Source organism: Eutrigla gurnardus, assembly GCF_963514095.1.
Source record: "Eutrigla gurnardus genome assembly, chromosome: 3".
In the NCBI taxonomy this organism is placed as follows: domain Eukaryota; kingdom Metazoa; phylum Chordata; class Actinopteri; order Perciformes; family Triglidae; genus Eutrigla; species Eutrigla gurnardus.
The window spans coordinates 4,192,734-4,200,409 of record NC_139917.1 but is presented as its reverse complement, the minus strand read 5'-3'; positions in this window follow the sequence as shown (position 1 = coordinate 4,200,409).

The window sequence follows — 7,676 nt, the reverse complement described above, 5'->3', positions numbered from 1 at the left end:
TTTTCGGCGGCACACCGCGCCGCGGTGCTTCCGCGTCCAGTGTGAACCAGGCGTTAAGGACAAAAAGTTACCCAAAGATGCTCCAAAAGTCTAGAGGCGTGGCCACGGCGACGCCATGACTGCACTACTATTTTCAACCTTCGCCATAGGCATTAAAGCTGTTATAACTTCACCGTTTCTTCTTCGATCTGCTAAGAGTCACGTCCTGAACACAACTGCACTGCAATTTTGACTCACAGTAAGAGCGCCACCTAATGGCAACATGAAATGTGACTGATTTTATGCCCTTTTTCTGAGCAACAGCCCCCCCTCTAGGTAGGGCGTACACGCATTAAATATTTTTTCCTAGATAGCTCAAGTAGAGATGTACAAAAAAGCCTCTTTGACCCACTGCCTAAAGTCATCATAAAGTGGGTAAAAAAAAATGTTTTTAGCCAAGTGTGTAAATCAGCCAGGTTTTCACTCAATCCTCACTCAGGGACATAGGTGGGAGAGACACAGGGGCCACAGCGACCACCAGATGGAGTCAGAGATCTATCAGTGACACATGGAGAACTGTGAATCTCACATGCAGTTCCAGTCTGCTTTACACCAGATCAACAGTCGTGCCACTTTTAATTCCTTTTTTTAAATTCCTCTCATTTCAGCCTGGACACAAAGGGAGGAGGACAGATGCCACACTTCACATGCATCCTCACACAGCTGTCAGTTGAACTCTGCCATAAACATCAAAACTATTATAACTTCAGTGTTTCTTCTCTGATCTGCTCCAAACTTTCCACACTTGATTAGAGTTCCTTCCTGAACACATCTGCACTTTGATATTCACTCACAGTCAGGGCGCCACCTACTGGCGACAGGAAATGTCATTGATTTTGTGACTTTTTCCAAGTAAAAGCCACACCTGATTTTTTTTTAACTAATTCCTCTCATTTCAGCTTGCAAGGAGGACACAGGGGGAGGAGGAGAGATGTCAGGAAGGCATGGACATGTGTGTGAGCTCTGTGACTGAAATGTAGTTTCACTTGTGAATGCAGCCACTCCACGACTGCACGTGACAGACAGATGGCTTTCAATGTCGATGGCTTGTGTCTAAACTTGAGCCACGAGGAGGTGGCCGCTGCACAGGTAGGCGGCTGCCACGCTGCCGTGTGAATGCAGGCACTCCACGACCGCACGTGAGAGATGGATGCCTTTCAGTGTCAATCGCTTGTGTCTCGACTTGCGCCACGAGAGGCGGCCGCACCAAGGGTAGTGTCCACGACACTGCCCTGTGACCGCAGGCAGTCCACGACCGCATATGAGCGAGGGCCCGTCACGACACTGCTTTGCAGTTTTAATTTATATTATATTTATATTTTCACAGTGATTTTTAAACTTTGTGCCATACATGTAGCCATGCTGATTTACAATAAATCTGAAGTGGTCCCTTATTTTTTTCCAGAGCTGTAAAATGCATACATGCATCATTTTAAAATTGTGTGCATTAGAAAAGCTTGTCTTTGTGGTATTTTATTTAGCAGAAGTGATAGAAGTCTTTTATCTGCAAAAATGGGAGCTCAGCCACTCTTCAAATGTACTACTTTATTTCAAAAAGCCTAATTTTAAGTACCTACCATACTAGGTTATCATTGAGCTACACCCCTGATATTTCATGTCTGGAGGGTATTAGTAACAGATATACTCTGTAAAAATTTTGAAGGCCACAGGTGAGATAGTTTTCCAGATATTGCTGTTTAAAAATGGCTTTTCAGAGCATGATGCCAAAAACCGTCTAAACTACCCTTCATTCAATGATGTTTCAGGAGAAAACTGTTTACAGTAGAGACCTAATATTTTGGATTTGTCCTATTGACAAGTGTGTCTTTGTACTTGAATTTTTTCAGGACATTCTGAGATGGTCAGGTGGGAAGATTTGCAGAAATTTGATGAAATGACACGGAATGACCCAGTATGCTGGGCTTGTCTGTAATTGCATTAGACCATTCTGTCCTATCCCAAGCGTAATGTCCGATGATGCCAGTGCACGGATCCGGGAGATCACAGTTATTGGTAGAAAAGCTGATACTGCAGGGAGTAGAAAGCAGAGAAGACCTGAAGTATGTTCTAGAGGAGGACATGGTGGACTTCCTGAGACCCATCCAGTGTAGGAAACTCCTTGATTGCTGGAAATCACAAGGTTATTAACCAGTGTTATTTCAGTTGATGATGCTCATGTATATTATTTCTTCAAGAATAAAAAAGAAACAGTTGATGAGAGGAAGACCTTGTGTTCTTCTCTTTTTCAGATCCAGTGAACAGTGCTGTGACCCCAGCCAGGCAGCTGTCCACAAGCACCTCCTCACCTATTCCAAGCTCTTCATGGTCAAGTAGTCCCATGTCCTCTCCTCAACCATCTCCACGCCAACATAAAGGCCTAAAGAAAAACTGGCCTGAAACCTTTCAGGTAAACTGGGAAAAAATGCCCCCGGGGTTGCTGTCTACAGTTACAAGCGGTAACAGGCCCTCACCAGCTGACAGACGGCAGTTTGTGAGAGTGCTAGTCGATGAAATGAGAAAGCATGAAGCTAATCCCACAAGGCAACAATGCATCAATATCAACAGAAACGTGATAAGACAATACCTACAATCCTTTACCGATACCATGGACGATGGGAAGATGATGATTGGCAGAGGCTATGAATCACTTCTGAGCCAGGTTAAAGTACGTGTGGAGCACTTCAACAGGAACAACTACCTTGCTCGACATAGAGCAACAAAAGGATGCCACAGGGGCTATACACTAGGAGCATGTGTGCACACTTTGAACTGCTCACAGAAATTCCGATCCTGAGAACAATGGGGGCATTTCCTGAAGACCAGGGCAGAATCATAAAATTATAAAATGATAAATAATTTCTTTCAATGTGAAATTGATGCCTACCATAGTTAAAACATTGTTTAATTATATTAACATTAACTTAGAACTGCAATGCTGTTTTTGTCTCCTATATAGGTGTCTGTGAATACATCCCTCGCCCTGCCTGATAGCCCTCGGTTGATCATTCTTGGTAAACACTTGTATACTTACACTGTACTAGTGCACATCTCGTTGCTGGGTATGGAATGCCACTGGACCCTCTATAATACCTTGATACATCAAGTATTGGGCAGTGCAATGGACGAGTAGCATTCCACATCCAGCATCTAGAATCCTGATATTTAGCAGAGGCTTACATACCCACAATGTTTCCAAATATCACTTGGAAAAGGTAATACAAAACAAAAACAATAAAGCAGTAAGTGGCCACCTGATAATACAACAAATGATCAATTTGACAATCGGTTTAACTTTTTTTGCACTGTGTTTCAGGTCCAATGATTTCTAACCATCGTTGGATGGTAAGCATCGAGGGTCAGGTGGTGTGTGAAGGAGCATCGTTTTTGCTGGGGCTTGCTGTTGTTTTCACGTGCTACTACAACTTCAACCTCCAACACCAGGATCAGGCTGCCTGCACACTTGAATTCATACAGAGGTAAGTTTGAATCCCATATCGAGGCATTAGTGTCGGGTGTGTATTGATGTATACAAGTAGATTGGAAAACTGAATCAGAGTAGCATAATTGGAAATTGAATTTATTAGTTTGAAACTGAATTCCAATAAACTTGAAACTGAATGTAATATTATGAAATTGAATTCAGTGGCTCTCAAATTCTGTTTTTAATGCAGTCATCCAAGTTGAGCAATTCATATTCAAATAAAAAATATTAGATTAATTTTCTTGTGACACATATTTCCGCCCATAGATTAATCTTCGAGAGTAAATTGATATTGTCCTATTTCAGTCACTGTGGGTGTTTAATGTCCCAGTCAAACTGTATTTTTTTAAGCACTGTACAAGTGCCACAAGATGGCAGTAGCTACATATTTGTCACTGAATTTTCCACAACATGTTCCTGTAAATTGTTTCACAATAAAAGCCTTGTTATTAAATGAATGGATTCTGGCCACTGAAAAGCTACAGGGCTTTTAATCTGAAACATATACAGGAAGTGGTGAGTTTGTATCAACAGCATAATGCAGTAACACAAATTTGACAGAGTAACTGGAAGTAAAGTACATCAGACAAGTCGGAAGCTTCATACTAAAATATGAGCAAAACAGTGTACTTTTGAAACAGGGAATTAGAAATAAATGTCTGTTTCCAATATAAGCCTGCTTCAAATAAAGCCCTGTTATCCTCTGCATTTGAGGTAAATAAAGGCCCCGGCCACTCTTTGAGAATTTACGGCATGCTACAAGTGATTTCATAATTCATTTTTGTGTCTCTTTGTTTTACCTTGCTATGCCTTGTATAAGTTGTGTTGGGATCAACCCAGAGAGAGGGACAAAGGCATGACGGGGGAAAGTGACCAGCAAGAAGAGTGGGAAAATGGTCCAAAAGAAAGTGACATCCCTGAATCCACATGTGTGCACACTGTTGAAGAGGCTCATGGATTTTGAGTGGGACTTTGTGTGAGTTTGACAATACACTAACCTCACGTGCACTCATTCACAACAGGCTATTTCCTTTTGAGAAGTTACAGTACTATTTACTCTGTCCGTAATGTATGCCCGTCACTCACTCAGATACTCACACACACACACTTTATATGTATACATGTGAAATTTATAACATTTTATTTATTAAATAACTTTCCACTAATTGCTTCAGCTATAATGATATGGATCATAGTTATGAATATTGTATTCCATTTCTGCTAAAAGTTCCCCCCAAAATCCTACACACTGTTCCTTTCACAGAATTTAATCAACTTGTGGACGATCCCGAACACGTTGTGAAATAGTTATGAAATTGAAATCTATACATGGAAATTTTTTAAATGGATCGTTGTCGCTCAGCACGATTTTTAAACTCATGTATTTCAATTTGGATGTAGGGCCGGGCGACATATAGTTTTTAAAATATATTGATTTATTTTCAAACAGGATATAGGAAAAGACATTATCGTGTATCGAGATTAATGTCACGTTAAAATAACATTATGTTTCTTTGGTGGAGCCGCCTGTTTCTCCCCGTGTCTATCCATCATACGACTCCGCCTCTCTTCCTCTGTGAAACCAGTAGCAGCCCCTCCCCTACCCGCTCACTCACACACAAGTCTCACATGCAGCAACAACATGGCAGACATGAGTATGGCTGGATGTCGTTTTCAGTCATCACATGAGAGAACAATACAGAGAACTAGGGTTGTCACAAGAACCGATACTTCGGTACCAATTCGATGCCGACGCGAAAAAAATAATTCGATACTTGCTTTTTTCTGGTATCGTCAGAACCGAATATACAACTTTTCACTCGGCGAGCCGTGTCGATTCTTGGCGGAACTGACGGGGGCAGTATACGCGTGTGAGCAGCACAGAGCAGTAAGCGGCGCTGAAGAAGAAAACTTGCCGTCTTCGAAAAAAATGGCTTCAGCAGGTGAGAGCGAAAGCACAACACGTCGGCTCGTCGACAAGACAGGTGCGAAGAGTCGCGTGTGGAATTATTTTGTGTTCGAGGCGGATGAATCTGGAGCAATTCTGGACTCGAACAAGCCGACATGCAAAAAGTGCCTCAGAAGGTTTCAGACGAAAGGAGGAAGCACGTCCAACCTGGCCAAACACCTCAAAGACAGGCACCCCGACTTGTTTAGAGAATTCAAGGAGTGAGTTTCCGTTTACCATCACTGTTGTGTCACGTTATACGTTAACCCGAATATGCCTACGTTCCGTCATTTGGGCATGAGCGTCAGCTGGGGCGCAGCCGCGCAGGCTTCTACTCTCTCGCTCAGTCGCTCCCTCATGTAGATGTTTAACGTAATGTAACGATACGGTCTGCGTCATTATACGTAAGGTGACATGATGAGATACTGTCTGACAGTCTCTTACCTTATGTTATTTAAACTAAAAGTTTTTTCTTTTTTTTCTTTACAGTACCAGTGTGAGCCAGACCCGGAGAAGCAGGAGGAAAGTCACACACTAACACAGCCAAAAATCACTGCAGCTTTTGAAAGGCACAGAAAATATGACTCAACTTCAAATGAGGCAAAAAAGCTGAATAGGGCAGTAGCAGAGTTTCTGTGCATGGACCAAGTCCCCATCTACACAGTAGAAACATATGGATTTCGCCAGATGCTTGAGCAACTCAACCCTAAATATCAGTTACCAAGCAGAAACTATTTCATATATACAGAGATCCCCAGAATATACAATGAAACTAAAGAGCTCCTCACCCAGCATCTCAAAGAGAAACCATACTATGCCTGCACAACAGACCTGTGGACAAGCAGAACTCCACAAACCTTCATGTCTATCACAATGCAGTACATAACCAAGTCATGGGAGATGCACTCATGGTGTTTAGGCTGTAGTGGCCTGGACACAGATCACTCAGGTATGTAATTAAAGTACTTACTCAGCTTATTAAGCATTTTAAAACAGAACATGCTTTGTTTGAAATAAATTAATTCTATTATTATTATTTTTTAATCTTTATCAATTCAGGTGAGAATTTGAAGGAAGCCTTTGAAGAGAAAATAGAGGAATGGAAGTTTGACATTTCAAGAATGGCAGGCATAACAACAGATAATGCCTCCAACAACAAGAAGGCCTTTAAAGATGACTTCACATGGATTCCTTGTTTTGGTCATACTCTCCACCTTGCAGTCAACAAAGCCATTGATATTAACAGGGTATCTGCAGCATTGTCAAGGCTTCGTAAAACAATATCTGCCTTCACCAGATCACCAAAACTTTCACGTCAACTCCTCAAAAAACAGAAAGAACTCTCACACCAAGAACATAAGCTCATACATGATGAACCCACTCGTTGGAATTCATCATATGACATGGTAGAGAGATTTCTGGAGCAGCAGCAAGCTGTGTGCAGTGCTGGCAGAGGACCGGAAGAAGTGGCATCTGATGCCCAAAGACACTGACATTACAATTTGAGAGACCCTGAAAGACGTCCTCGGACCATTGAGTCCCTTCACTGATGCACTAAGTGGTGAGCAGCACACCACCCTCTCATCTGTCTTGCCCCTGACGTGATAAATGTTCACATCTCTCAATGATGAAGAGAAAGACTCACTTCTTGCTGGGGAGATGAAGAGTGCCATCAGAGATTATCTAAATGTGCGTGTTAATGATGACAAGCAGTTGCTGCTCATTTTGAACAGTGCCACCTACCTTGACCCCAGGTTTAAGGACGTTTGTTTCGCTTAAGGAGGAAGTCAAACAAAGTCTCCTGGACCAAGTAGGAGGAAATGCTGAGCCTAACAGAAGTCAAAGCCATATGCCAGACCCAGGACAGGAAGAGGACTCAAACCTAGTCAGGCCACAGAAAAAGCAGAAGGGTGACTTGAGACGACTGCTGTCAAGTATCCAAGGAGAAAAGAAAGGCAGTGGTGCCACCCCCTCAACTCCTGGAGAACCCCTGTCCCGAAGTGATAAGCTGAAAGATGAGTATCAGGTATATGAAAAAATGCCAGAAATCAGTGCTGAGGAGGATCCACTTTCCTGGTGGAAAACAAATGCACATACTCTACCTCAGCTCTCTGATTTTGCCAGAAAGTATCTGTGCATTGCTGCATCAAGTTGTGCTTCTGAGAGAGTTTTCAGTACTTCTGGCTTGATTGTCATTCCAAGACGGTC